Below are 13644 nucleotides of genomic sequence, written 5' to 3' on the forward strand. Positions count from 1 at the left end.
TCTGTTCCCCTCCACCAACACCCTATCCGAGCTCACCTCCAGGGAAAGTGAATCTCATGGCAGCCACCCACCACAGTGTCGATGTCATTACCAGTGACCGTGGGTGCATGTGAGCACGCCAAGTCACATCAGTCGTGTCCAACTCTTCACAACCCTGTGGACTGTGGACTGTGCCTGGCTCCTCTGTCCGCGGGATTCTCCAGGCCAGGATGCTGCAGTGGGTTGCCATTCCCTCTTCCAGGGGATCTTCCTGACCCAGGGATCGAACCCGAGTCTCCTGTGGCTCCTGCAAGGCAGACAGATTCTTCACCACTGAGGCACCAGGGAAGCCTGACTGTGGGTAAACCAGCTGCAAAATCCATTTCTGAGTTAGCTTGGTCAGACCAGTCCTGGAGCCAGCTATCCTAGGTCAGGCTCTCCAAGAGACAGACTGAGATGAGGCTTAGCATACAGTGAACTTAGGAGGGGAGGGGTGTCATCAGATCATCATGAATATGAGATGAAGAAAGAAGGATTTAGAAGAGGGGGAAGATGAACTGTGCTGCAGTCGCAACAAAAAACCTTGGCTGATCTTCTAGGGAGTTCTGGGGTGAGATGTGGGTCACCTCCAGGGAGAAGGTGACTTGTCAAAGTGGCTGATGGGAATTCACACAAATGTGTGCACACACAAACACACACACACATATTCAAAGGAGAGTAGTCTGATGTGAACACTCTTCTCAATCAGTTCAGCTCAGTTCAGTCGCTCAGCCGTGTCTGACTCTTTGCGACCCCATGAACCGCAGCACGCCAGGCCTCCCTGTCCATCACCAACTCCCGGAGTCCACCCAAACCCATAAGAGTTAGGTGAATGAGAGCCTCAGTCTTGAAGGGGCCTATGGACACCAGGCCATAGCATACACTGTGTGAAGCCAATTCTTTCTCCAATGAAGAGAACTAATAAGCATATAACTTATTCCATTATAAGGGAGGACACTTAGCCCAGTAAATCAGGCCTAAAAATGGCAGCAAGATTAATAACCTGGTATTAATAACTGTGGGTGACTTCATTTAATCCCAAGGTCTAAAAGGCAAAAATGCATCTTCTCTCACCCCAAGGATGTCCTCTGCATATTTTGTAGATCCTTCCCTGTATCAATCCTGCAGCAGAGAAACACCATCTATCTTCTGTACTTCCCATAAACTTTTAATATCACCCATCTATAAAGATGAGACAAAGTGTGTCCAGGTTTTGAAAAACCAACCCTTCTTAAATCTATTTTCTGACAAAGTAATTCTGGCAGAGTTGAGGATAGGATAACCTTTCTAAATTGCTCTTCTTCGGATGAGTGATGCTGCTTTCACACCTGGGTACCTTTGCAAATTCATTCTTTCTGCCAGAGTGCTTTTCCTTACCCCTATCTTCCCCCAGGATTCTATTCATTCATAGGGTCGCCAGATTTAGTAAATAAAAGTACAGGGTGTCCAGTTAAATTTGAATTTCAGCAAATATTTTTAGTATAACTCTGTCCAACTATTCCATGGGACATACTGATACTAAAAAATCACTTGTTGATGTGAAATTCAAATTTAGATTGATATCCTGTACTTTATTTAGCAAGCCTATTCATTCTTCACACATTTACTGAACACTTACCACATGCCAGAAACTATTCCAAGTATTGGGAATAGAGCACCAAACAAAAGTAACTCCAATTCTGGCTCTCGTGCAGTTTATATTCTAATGGAGGAAACCAGGCCATAAACAAACTTTACACAAGTAAATATGCAAAGATACTGTTAGAGTATAAATAAATGTCATAAAGAGGACGTTGTATGATGTTCTTGCTGATTAGGTAAAATTTCTCAGTATAAAGCCAGCCATATGAAGATTTGGAGGGGGTGTACACTTCAGGCTTCCCAGGTAGGTCAGTGGTAAAGAATCCACCTGCCAATGCAGGAGATACAAGAGATGTGGGTTCAATCCCTGGGTGGAGAAGATCCCCAGGAGCAGGAAACGGCAACCCACTCCAGTATTCTTGCCTGGAGAATTCCATGGACAGAGGAGCCTGGAGAGCTACAGCCCATGGGGTGGCAAAGAGTCAGATGTGATTGATCATGCAGGTACATGTATGTGGGCACACGTACACATACACACATGCACACACACACACAAATACACTCCAAGCAAAATGAGCCCCAAGTACAAAGTCCTAGAGGTGGAGGAACAGCAAGGAGGCTGATGTGGCTAGATCACAGTGCACAAGAGGGGTCCGCTAGGAAACGAGGTCAAAGGAGCAAGGGGAACACCGTTTTTAGTCTTTTGGCCACAGTTAGGGTTTTGGCATTGACTCTAGAGAGATGGAGCAAACACTTGATGGGATCTCACATGTCAGACAGAGCAGATGTCCAGTTGATACATATTTGTTAAATAAATGGCTTCCAAGTCCAGTTAACTCCTCTTGCTGGGGCAGGGAGGTGAGGCAGAAACAAGGAGATCAATCAGTTCAGTTCAGTTCAGTTGCTCAGTCGTGTCCAACTCTTTGTGACCCTATGAATCGCAGCACGCCAGGCCTCCCTGTCCATCACCACAAGGCCAATTCAAGAATCCAGGAGAGAGGTAACGAGCGTTTGGACCACAGCGGCAGCAGTAGAGATGCTGAGTGCTTGGATCTTGAACATACTATGAAGGTGATAGCATTTGCAAGGAGAAGAGTCAAGGCTGAGTTGAATCTCTAGAAAGATGGAGTTGCAATTCATGTGTTAGTCACTCAGTCGTGTCTGACTCTTTTGCCCACCAGGCTCCTCCGTCCATGGGATTCTCCAGACAAGAACACTGGAGTGGGGTGCCGCTTCCTTCTCCAGTTGCCGTTCACAGAATTTGGGAAACATGCAGAGGAAGCAGGTTTTATGGCATTCTGTGGGCAGAAACATGGAAACCTGGGATTCAGCTTCAGACTTGTTGATTTTGACATGTTATTAGAAATCCAAGTGGATATGTTGAGGCAGCAATTAGATGTTAAAGTGTGGAGTTCAAAAGGGAGCTCTGGGCCATCTGGAAGATATAAATGTGGGCGCAGTCACCTACATAAAGCCGCGGCTCTGGATGAGACCCCTTTGGAGTGGGTATAGACACAGAAGAGAGTTCTAAGAACTGAGCTTTGGGGTCTCTAAGTGTTTAGAGATTGAGAAGAAAAGTGGAAAAGGAGTCATCAGCTTGGGAGGAGAGCACCAAGAAAGAATGACCCAGAAGCTAAGTGGGGAAAAAAAGTGTTTCAGGAATGAAGACGTGATCATTCATGTCAAATGTCTCTGAAATGTGAAGTTAGATGAGGCCTGACCATTGGGCTTAGCACCCTCGAATTAATGACTCTTCAATAAGAGCCATTTTGGGGACTTCCCTGGTGGTTCAGAACCCGCCTTCCAATGCAGGGCATGTGGGTTCCATCCCTGGTGGGGAAACTAAGATCCCATGTGCCCCAGAGCAACTAAGCCTACAAGCTGCAACTAGAGAGACGCCTGCGCACTCCAACAAAAGACCCCGCATGACACCATGAAGATCCCGAGTGCCGGAGCTAAGGCAAAATAAATAAACATTAAAAGAAAACAAAGACCTATTTCTGTAAGATGGTGGGAAAGACAGCTTGATGGGAGTAGGTTAAAGAGAGAATGGAAGTCGGACTTCCCTGGTGGTCCTGTGGTGAAGCCTCTGAGCTCCCAATCTAGGGGGCCCAGGTTCCATCCCTGGTTGGGGAACTAGGTCCCACACACTGCAACTATGAGTTCACAGGCAGCCAAAGGTCCTGCATGCCACAAGTAAGACCTGGTACCGCCAAATACATAAATACATACACCCTTAAAAATAATTTTTTTTAAAAAAAGAGGGAGAGAGAATTGGAGGAGGAAAATAGTGATAGCAATGATAGGCAAGTCTTACAAGGAGTTTGGCTATAACATGGGGCTGATCCAAAAATGGAGGGGAAAGATAACGACATTGGAGATGAGGGAAGCTGTATCAGGAGCAGTGTTTTCTTAACTGAAGAGCCTCAGAAAGAGATGGGAACTAGCAGATGAATGAGAAATTGGCCCGAAACAGGAGCACAGGGAATTCATCTAGAATCACAAGAGTAGCAGTGTGTAGTGGTAGGGATGCAGGAAGGTGGGCAAGAGGGGTGGGAGGACAAGGTGCTGAGTGGGAAGGCAGGGGAAGGTATGAGTGGACTCTGAAAGTGTGATAGGATGGCTGGGCAGCACGAGGGCTACTGGAGATTAGTGATTGTTTAATTTAGAACCAACAGCATGGTTATGTGTTTTTCTTCAGCTGTCCAAGTGCAGGCAAGGAGTAGGCAGAAAGCTGGCTATGAGCAGGGGTGGAATTTTGGCAAGCAAGTATATCAAAATGAGAGAGAGGCGAGGGAGGCTAGAGTGTGGGCAAGGGAATGTTTACAATGACTGCCCAAGAAATCTAAATCGGGTTAGGAGGGAAACCAGGACATCAGTGGGTGAAGGACAGTGAACAGATGGTAGGATCAGTAGATTGGAGGATCCAGTGGGATTGAAGGATTACTGGAATCAGGGCAGTTGAGAGAGCGCTGGAAACATAGGAAGTGATGGTCAAAGTGAGATCTTTGAAAGTGAAAGTTATAGAAGGCTTGAAATTATTGGTAACATTAAAACTAGGCTATCACCAAGTGAGTGAGTGACAAGTAGGATAGAAATCACTGAAAGAAATCACTGAACAAAGAGGTCTGAGAACTTGGAAGAGAGCAGGCAGTGAACCAATACATTAGTTTCCTATTGGTGCCATTTGCAAACTACTGCAAACTTAGTGGCTTTAAAAAATGCAAATTTATTGTCCTACAGGTTTAGAGGTTGGGCAATGGCACCCCACTCCAGTACTCTTGCCTGGAAAATCCCATGGACGGAGGAGCCTGGAAGGCTGCAGTCCATGGAGTCGCTAGGAGTTGGACACCACTGAGCGACTTCACTTTGACTTTTCACTTTCATGCATTGGAGAAGGAAATGGCAACCCACTCCAGTGTTCTTGCCTGGAGAATCCCAGGGACTGGGGAGCCTGGTGGGCTGTGGTCTATGGGATCTCACAGTCGGACACGACTGAAGCGACTTAGCAGTGCAGCAGTCTAAAATCAGTCTTATAAACCTTGAGCCAAAGAGTTAGCAGGGTGGATTCTCTCTGGGGTTCAAGAGCAGAGCCTTCCGCCCTCTTTCCAGCCTCCAGGGGCTGCCTGCCTCCCTTGCCCATGGCTCCTTTCTCACAACTGCATCACTCCAACCTCTGCCTCTCTTCTCTCTCCCTCTTCTGACCCTGATCCTCCTGCCTCTCTCTCATAAGGACCCCTAATTATATTGAGCCCAGCTGGACAATCCCTCCTCTGCCCTCATCTCAAGATCTTTAACTTCTAAGGTTTTAATGTTCAACATCTGCAAAGTCCCTTCCATTGCTTACATAGGCACATGTACTGGAGATGAGGACATGGAGATCTTTGGGGGAGATGTTATTCAGCTGACCACATCAGCAATATATATTTTCTCTTCTGCGAAAACTTTCCTGATTCTGGCTTTCCCACCCCACCCCAGACTGAGTTGATAAATATTCCTTTTGATTCATCATTCTACCTTCTTAGCTTCCCTGGTGGCTCAGCTGGTAAAGAATCTACCTGCAATGCAAGAGACTGAGGTTTGAGCCCTGGGTTGGGAAGATCCCCTGGAAAAGGCGATAGTTACCCACTCCAGTATTCTCGCCTGGAGAATTCCACGGACAGAGGAGCCTGGCAGGCTATGGTCCATGGGGTCGCAAAGAGTCGGACACGACTGAGCAACTAACACACACACACCCCTTTTTAGAACATTCATGTATTAGAGAATATGCCTTCTTCATTTGGGCATGTACTAGGCTAGATTCTGGGTTAATCACTGTTACCACAAATGTGAAACAACATCTTAAAAATTCTCACCGTAATTGCCAATGTTTGCTTATTTGCCTATCTCCCCAGGTAGACAGTGGCCACACCAGAACAGGATCTACTCACACTCATCTCTTTATCTTCAGTGCCTGTCATAGCATGTGATATATACCATGTACTTGGAGGTTCTTTTCGTTATTTATTTATTTTTGGCTGTGATGGGTCTTCTCTGCTGCTCGGGCTTCATCTCTAGTTGTGATGTAAAGGTTTCTCATTGCCGTGGCTTCTCTTGTTGCAGAGCACAGATTCTAGAGCAAGGGCTTCAGTAGTTGTGGTTCATAGGTTTAGTTGCTCCACAGCATGTGGGATCCTACCGGACCAGGGATCAAACCCGTGTCTCCTGCGTTGGCAGCTGGATTTTTTACCACCGAGTTACCAGGGATAGTCCTGGAAGATCTTTTTAAATGAGTCAATGAACTCTGGTTACAGTTAGCAAAAGAAACATCTTCTCTAAGTGACCACGTGCACATGACCTGACAACACTAAATTAGTAGGCCTTAATATACTCATGTATCATCCTACTAATCTGCAAGCTAATCCCTTAGATGTTTGGAAACAAATGCTAGTCTTCTGAATTGTGACTTTTTAAACAGCTACCAGCTACCATCTTAATTTAGAAGCATTTGGACATCAAAGTTTGTAACGATTCTGCCAAATGTATTTGTTCAGAGAATTTACATTGGGTTACTTAGCCACCAGGCTTCCCTAGTGGCTCAGCTGGTAAAGAATCTGCCTGCATTGGAGGAGATCCCGGTTCGATTCCTGGGTTGGGAAGATTCCCTGGAGAAGGGATCCCCTGGAGAAGGCTACCCACTCCAGTATTCTTGGGCTTCCCTGATAGCTCAGACTGTAAAGAATCCGCCTGCAATGCTGGAAACCTGGGTTTGATCTCTGGATTGGGAAGATCCCCTAGAAGAGGGCATGGCAACCCACTCCAGTATTCTTGACTGGAGAATCCGCATGGACAGAGAAGTCTGGTGAGCTACCATCCATGGGATTGCAGAGAGTCAGGCATGACTGAGCGACTAAGCACAGCATATAATCTCCAGGGAAATTGCCTGAAATAAAAAAGAAAGTATCATCCATCTCTTATTCAATCATGATTAGAGACTGACGAAAACACATCAGCAATCATATTAAAAAGAACTGAATTTCTCAAAAGCAGCCTGACAAATAATATCCTGTAATAAATAATATCCTGTGCAAAAATCAACTGTAGACACATTAAATTAATATTGTTTTATGATTATTACCTCAAAGAACTAGACAATAACAGAATCCAGTGAAGATTTTTATATCTACAGTTACATAATGGTGAAATTAGATTTGGGACACTGAGTCCATTGTAACTCTTTTGTAAATGGAATTATCAAAGCATAAATCATTTTTAACCAGACAACTTGCTTTATTCAGCTGTGCAATTCGACAACTGTGGGTACATATTTTGTAGATTATAGAGACCTACATTATAACTCCATCATAATGGCTGATCATCTATTCAATTGGAAAAGCCCCAGAAGAGTTCTGTCATCAAAATTATTTAGATGCTGCCTTGATTTGTGAATGCCAGTCCTTGCCAAACTATTATCCCTGTGAACAGTAGGCGTATTTTCCGTCAGAATGTAGACAGAGGTTTGTCCATTCCATTTTCAGAAAATACTCATGCTTTAAACTAGTAGATCATCAATTTCTTCAAAACTCTAGACCTGTTTCTTTTTGACAAATTATTGGGTCATAGTTTCTCAATTGAGACTTCATGTAAAGAACAAACAAACCTCAGGCAATGGAGAGGCGCTGGTCACAGTCTGTTTTAGTTCGAAAGAATGCAAAACAACTTTAAGCTATTAGCAGCATTTATCAATCATTCATAAGTCCTTGACTTCCTAGATAAAAGCCATCCAGAGACCAAGTCATACAGTCCTAATACAGACGCAAGGCACTCATGTTTCTGTGGAGTATCCTCCTTCTGTGAAAATCAGAGTGGGTCCACGTACAACCCTAGAGAAAAACATGCATTTGTGAGTAAAGGGACACAGACAAATGTATTCATTGGAGTGTTGCAGTGAAGAGTGACAATGAAAGACGGCAGATTCTATTTACCTTAAGGATAAAGTGGTAACTGGACGGAGCACAACGTGGGCCTCTGGGGTGCTGGCAGTGTTTTAATTTTTGATCTGGGGACTGGTTTATACAGGCGTGTTCACTTTTTGGAAATACACTGAACTCCGATGCTTCGTGCATATTTCTGTATGCATGTGATTCTTCAACAGAAAGGTTTTGGTTATTTTCCTTTTAAAGATCAAGAAGAGAGTTTTCCCAGCTCTCAAGGGGTTGACCTTGTAATGAAAGTGCATTCCATGGGGCTAGCAGCGTGGACTTCTAGGAGGATAACAGAAACATAGATTCTCCAGCCCCACCCCAAACCTACTGAACCAGAATCTGGATTTTAACAAGATTCCCAGGTGATTTGAATGCACATTTAAGTTTGAGAAGCACTGATCTAAAGTATAAAATTAGAAGCAGAAAAGCACAGGGGCTTCCCTAGTGGTCCAGTGGCTAAGTCTCTGTGCTCCCAGTGCACGGGGGCCTGGGTTCGATCCCTGGTCACAGAACTCAATTCCGCGTGCGGCAACTAAGACTAGACACAGCCAATAAGTAAATAAATAAATATTTTATTAAACAAGGAAGAAAAGAAAAGCACAACATGACAGTATACTAAATGATGTCATAGAAGGAAGCACAGGGTGCTGTGGAGGCCAGAAGAGGCACCCCTCACCGAGACCAGCTCTTCTGCCCCACAGTTTGCTCCCAAGCTCAGTAATTCTGAGAGGACCTAACTGCCTGATACACTGATTTAGAACCTCAGGTTTGCTCCCTCCCTTACTTTTGGTTTATCATTTTTAGTGAAGAGCAGTAATTGGCTAGAACTAATACAAAAGAAGCCTGGGTTTCAGGCCAAGAAAGTGCTGCTGTGCTTCTGCAGTTGTTTAAAAAAGATAAATGGTCTCTATAGCTAGGGACAAAGAAAAGTAGGACAAACACGAGGAGAGCCTGATGGAGGAGTGCTTTGCAAATAATTAGTGGCTAATTTTAGCCCACCAGTTACCTATTTTTTCATTATTTAGTAATACTGAGTTCCAAAGTCAAAAACTGACCCTGCAGAAAAGACCCCCAAACAATATTTAAGATCCAATGATCCTATCTCACGTAATAGACACTGAAGGCAGGGCCTTATCAGCATCTCAAGTGTGAAGAGTCATTACCTCTCTATTTCTTCTATTTGTCATTCCTATGATCATTGTTATTATATTTCGCCAAAGTATTTGCTCTTTCACAAATGGGATCATAAAAAATGAACACCAAATGTAATGCTGTTAAACACCATGGAGAGATGATTTCTTGTCTTGTATGGCATACTCCCTTTAATTTATCTTTGAATCACAATAAATCATTTTAATTATATTACTACACTGCTAACTCATGTAGTGTGTGGTCTGCTCTTGGTGGCTCAAACGGTAAAGAATCCATTTGCAATGCAGGAGACTCACGTTGGATCCCTGGGTCAAGAAGATCCCCTGGAGAAGGAAATGGCAAGCCACTCCAGTATTCTCGCCTGGGAAATCCCATGGACAGAGGAGCCTGGTGGGCTACAGTCCATGGGGTTGCAAAGAGTCGGACACAACTGAACAACTAACACTGGCATGGAAACGCTTTCTACTCAGTTTGTGACTCGTTAGACTTAAGCCTCTTTGAGTCTGTATTTCTGACTCCTCAAGATTATAACATGCATTCATCTCTGCTGAGACTGAAAGCAAATTTTAGTTTTAATAGACACATTTTCTGATTCTTCAGTCATGTTACATTCTATTTCTAATATTCAAGTTGATAGCATCTCTTCCCTGCAAATGGGTGCCCTCTTCAAATTTAGTGAATACTTTCAGTATCTTCATCTAAATTACTGATAAAGAACTAGCCCCAGAGAATGTCATTGAGTTAATAAGGAGCCACTGATAATCACTGACTGTTAAGGAATTTTTAGTAGGCTAATAGTATCTCAGCATCTGACTTAGCAAATCATGTGAAATAGAATCAGCTGCTTTATTCATATTCACATGGGCTCCTTCTCTCTACCCCACCGTCCACTCTCCACCACCCACCACCATGTATCCTGCCCCTGAAGCACAAAAGGAAATAACATTGGTTTGGCATAATCTTCTTTTCACCAACCCATGCTTTGGCATTAAAAATGTAAGGAAATAAGACCGTTTTCTTTGCATCATAGCCAAAGCACTCTGCAGCAAACCCAGTGTGGTTTCTGAGTAGCATTTAATAAGTGGAACAGAGAACAGGATGGATCACTTGATGCCCGGAAAGACACAAAGGATCAGTTATTTATTAGTAAAAGTGGTAGGAATGACTCAAGATCCAAGACCTCAAGGAATGATTTGAGGTCACCAGGGTCTGTGAACGACCCATCAGGAGGACAAGCAGCCACTCCGGATAAGATCAGACCTCCTTCCATAATCCCATTCAGCATCTTGAACAGACTACAGTCACAGCCAAGGGAAGCTCCCAATCTTTTTTTTTTAATCTAAAATAGACATGCAGACAATCACCTAGCAAAGACAACTACATACTGTGTGATAGGAAAACATACACTGATCTGTGTTAAATGATACCTTAGCCAAGCTCAGGCAGGCCCCATAGAGGTCTACTCCTCTGCTTTAACTTGTCCTGCTTATTCGCTTTTTGAATAAAATCCCTGCCATTTCCATGGGTCTCCCTAGGAAATTATTTTCAGAGAAGTAATCCTCATTCTTCTTTTCCTTGTTCTAACTTGACCGTAGAATATGCAAAATTTGTTCAGGGTCAAATATCTGCTCTTTGCATATCAGGTTCCTTTTCAGTGTCGGAACCTTTGTTTCAATTGTAAGCAGCTAGATAGCAAGGACTATATAGGGGTGTGTGTGTGTCTGTCTGTCTGTAGATTCTTTTCTTAATACAAGTATTCCTCATCCTGTGGCAAAAAAGAAAAAGTTTGCCAGATTTTAGCACTAGAATGTAAATAAAGCAAGGAATTAAATCCTTAATAATGGCCTGAAGACTCTGAATTTCAGGATTTAAAAATTCCTTTCTCATTGAGTTCAGTGGGTTGAAATTGCTATGCTAAAATGTTGACAGGGAAGGAACTTCCTTGGCGGTCCAGTGGTTAGGACTCTGTGCTCCCAATGCAGGGGGCCTGGGTTCGATTCCTGGTCAAGGAATTAGATCTCACATGCTGCAACTAAGACCCGACACAGTTAAAAGAAAGTTGACCTGGGATGGCATGCACTTCTGGCTGAAAGAGCTGCAGAGGGGCCGGTGCTCAGGAGCACCTGGTCACACCCGTGATGCCCCTACCAACACCAGCACAAGTGCTTCTAGACCAGGTCTCAAGGGCCTAACACAATCACTTCTTTTCTCATGATCTGACAAATGCCTGGGAATCAAGTCTCCAATTCAGAAGGCTCCCTACCTCCCAGACTCCCTTCCCTCTCCCTTATTCCCCCATATGGCTTCACCAGGCCTCAGCCCCACTCTCTTAACTCCAGGTCTCAACCCCAGTGGGTCAAAGGCTTAATCTCCCCTCTCTTCTGCCTAATACTCCTCTATTTGGCTCTGTGTCCTAACCTATCCTCCCTCGACTCTACTGCCTCCAGAACTCATCTCCCCAAAATAGTGTTCATGATACAGAATCTCACTTTACACCCAACTTAGCTGGTATATCTGGTTTTCCAAACTGAGCACCACATGCAATGTGATCTAAGTCACTTTTAACACCCACAGGTGATAACTGGTTACACTCAGAGGAGGGGACTTTTAGCCCCACAGCAGAACCACTGAATTTCTCTGTGCCCAATGATGTATTTGTTCTTGCAGAGCTGATTTATACATACATATGCTCATGCAGCTCTATGGTGGGGTTAATGGCAACCTCCTCCATGAGGGCTTATGCCAAACCCAAGTCTGCTGCACCCAGAGCCCCTGTCCCTGCAGCAGTCCACTGCAGACCCATACTTCCTTAGGAGACACTCAAACACAGTTCTGTCTCAGTCTCTGTGGGGTCTCTGGGTCCTGATGCGCACAAGGTTTGTTTGAGGCCTCTGAGCATCTCTGGAGGGTATGGGGTTTGATTCTAAACATGATTTCGCCCCTCCTACCATCTTGCTGGGGCTTCTCCTTTGCCCCTGGATGTGAGGTATCTCCAGTGTCATGCAGCCGCCGCTCCAGTGCCTATTATCTTGCTAGGGCTTCTCTGCCCTTGGGTATAGGGTACCTGACCTGATACCTCACAAGACCCCTGAGACCACCTGACCTGCCTCTTGAGAAATCTGTATGCAGGTCAGGAAGCAACAGCTAGAAGTGGACATGGAACAATAGACTGGTTCCAAGTAGGGAAAGGAGTACATCAAGGCTATATGTGTAACCCTGCTTATTTAGCTTATATGCAGAGTACATCATGAGAAATGCTGAACTGGATGAAGCACAAGCTGGAATCAAGATTGCCAGGAGAAATGTCAATAACCTCAGACATACAGATGGCACCACCCTTATCGTGAAGAAGAACAAAAGAGCCTCTTGATGAAAGCGAAAGAGGAGAGTGAAAAAGTTGGCTTAAAGCTCAACATTCAGAAAACGAAGATCATGACATCTTGGTCCCATCACTTCATGTCAAATAGATGGGGAAACAGTGACAGACTTTATTTTGGGGGCTCTAAAATCACTGCAGATGGTGACTGCAGCTATGAAATTATAATACGCTTGCTCCTTGGAAGACAAGTTATGACCAACATAGACAGCATATTAAAAAGCAGAGACATTACTTTACCAATAAAGGTCTGTCTAGTCAAAGCTGTAGTTTTTCCAGTAGTCATGTGTGGATGTGAGAGTTGGACTATAAAGAAAGCTGAGAACCAAAGAACTGATTCTATTAAACTGTGGTGTTGGAGAAGACTCTTGAGAGTCCCTTGGACTGCAAGAAGATCAAACCAGTCCACCTAAAGGAAATTAGTCCTGAATATTCACTGGAAGGACTGATGCTAAAGCTCAAACTCCCATACTTTGGCCACCTGATGCGAAGAACTGACTCATTTGAAAAGACTCTGATGCTGGGAAAGACTGAACGTGAGAGGAGAAGGGGACAACAGAGGATGAGATGGTTGGATGGCATCACCAGCTCAATGGATATGAATTTGGGTAAACTCCGGGAGCTGGTGATGGTCAGGGAGGCCTGGTATGCTGCAGTCCATGGGGTCACAGAGTCAGACATGACTGAGCGACTAAACTGAACTGACTGATGTTCATACATTTAACCAAGGAAAGGAAAGGAAAGGATGAATTGAGAAAGTAGCATTGAAGTATATACATTACCATGTGTAAGATAGATAACTTGTGCGAAGCTGCTTTATAACACAGGGAGTCCCATCTGGCGTTCTGTGACAACCTAGAGAGGTGGGATGGGAGGGCGGCAGTGCTCAAGAGGGAGATGATATATATATATGACTGATTCATCTTGCTGTGCAGCAGAAACCAACACAACATTGTAAAGCAATTATCCTTCAATTTCTTAAAAAAAAAAAAAAGGCAAAAAAAAAAGCATTTGTTAAATATCTGCCATGTGCCAAGCAAGGAAGAAATAAAC

The 13644-nt window shown here is 44.2% G+C and overlaps 1 protein-coding gene and 1 non-coding gene across 18 annotated transcripts in view; one reads left to right on the plus strand and one right to left on the minus strand.

Annotated features, from left to right (window-relative positions):
* Positions 1-1698: 1698 nt before the first annotated feature.
* Positions 1699-13644, minus strand: part of LOC132657504 (uncharacterized) — a 34351-nt gene continuing 22405 nt past the window's right edge. For 3 of the 17 annotated variants that reach the window (XM_060396376.1, XM_060396369.1, XM_060396367.1), the window contains 5 exons: positions 13374-13446; positions 8064-8224; positions 7739-7961; positions 6030-7021; positions 1699-2897 (listed from right to left, as the gene is read on the minus strand). The gene's annotated coding sequence lies outside the window, so the exon portion shown is untranslated. Of the gene's footprint in view, positions 7022-7347; positions 7962-8063; positions 8225-13373; positions 13447-13644 lie in introns of those variants that run through there. The other 14 variants (XM_060396375.1, XM_060396374.1, XM_060396372.1 and 11 more) reach the window with 7 other exon arrangements.
* TRNAG-CCC (transfer RNA glycine (anticodon CCC)) lies at positions 11155-11227 on the plus strand. Its single transcript has one exon. It is a non-coding gene; the product is annotated as a tRNA-Gly (tRNA).

Source organism: Ovis aries, chromosome 12, assembly GCF_016772045.2.
Source record: "Ovis aries strain OAR_USU_Benz2616 breed Rambouillet chromosome 12, ARS-UI_Ramb_v3.0, whole genome shotgun sequence".
Classification (NCBI taxonomy): domain Eukaryota; kingdom Metazoa; phylum Chordata; class Mammalia; order Artiodactyla; family Bovidae; genus Ovis; species Ovis aries.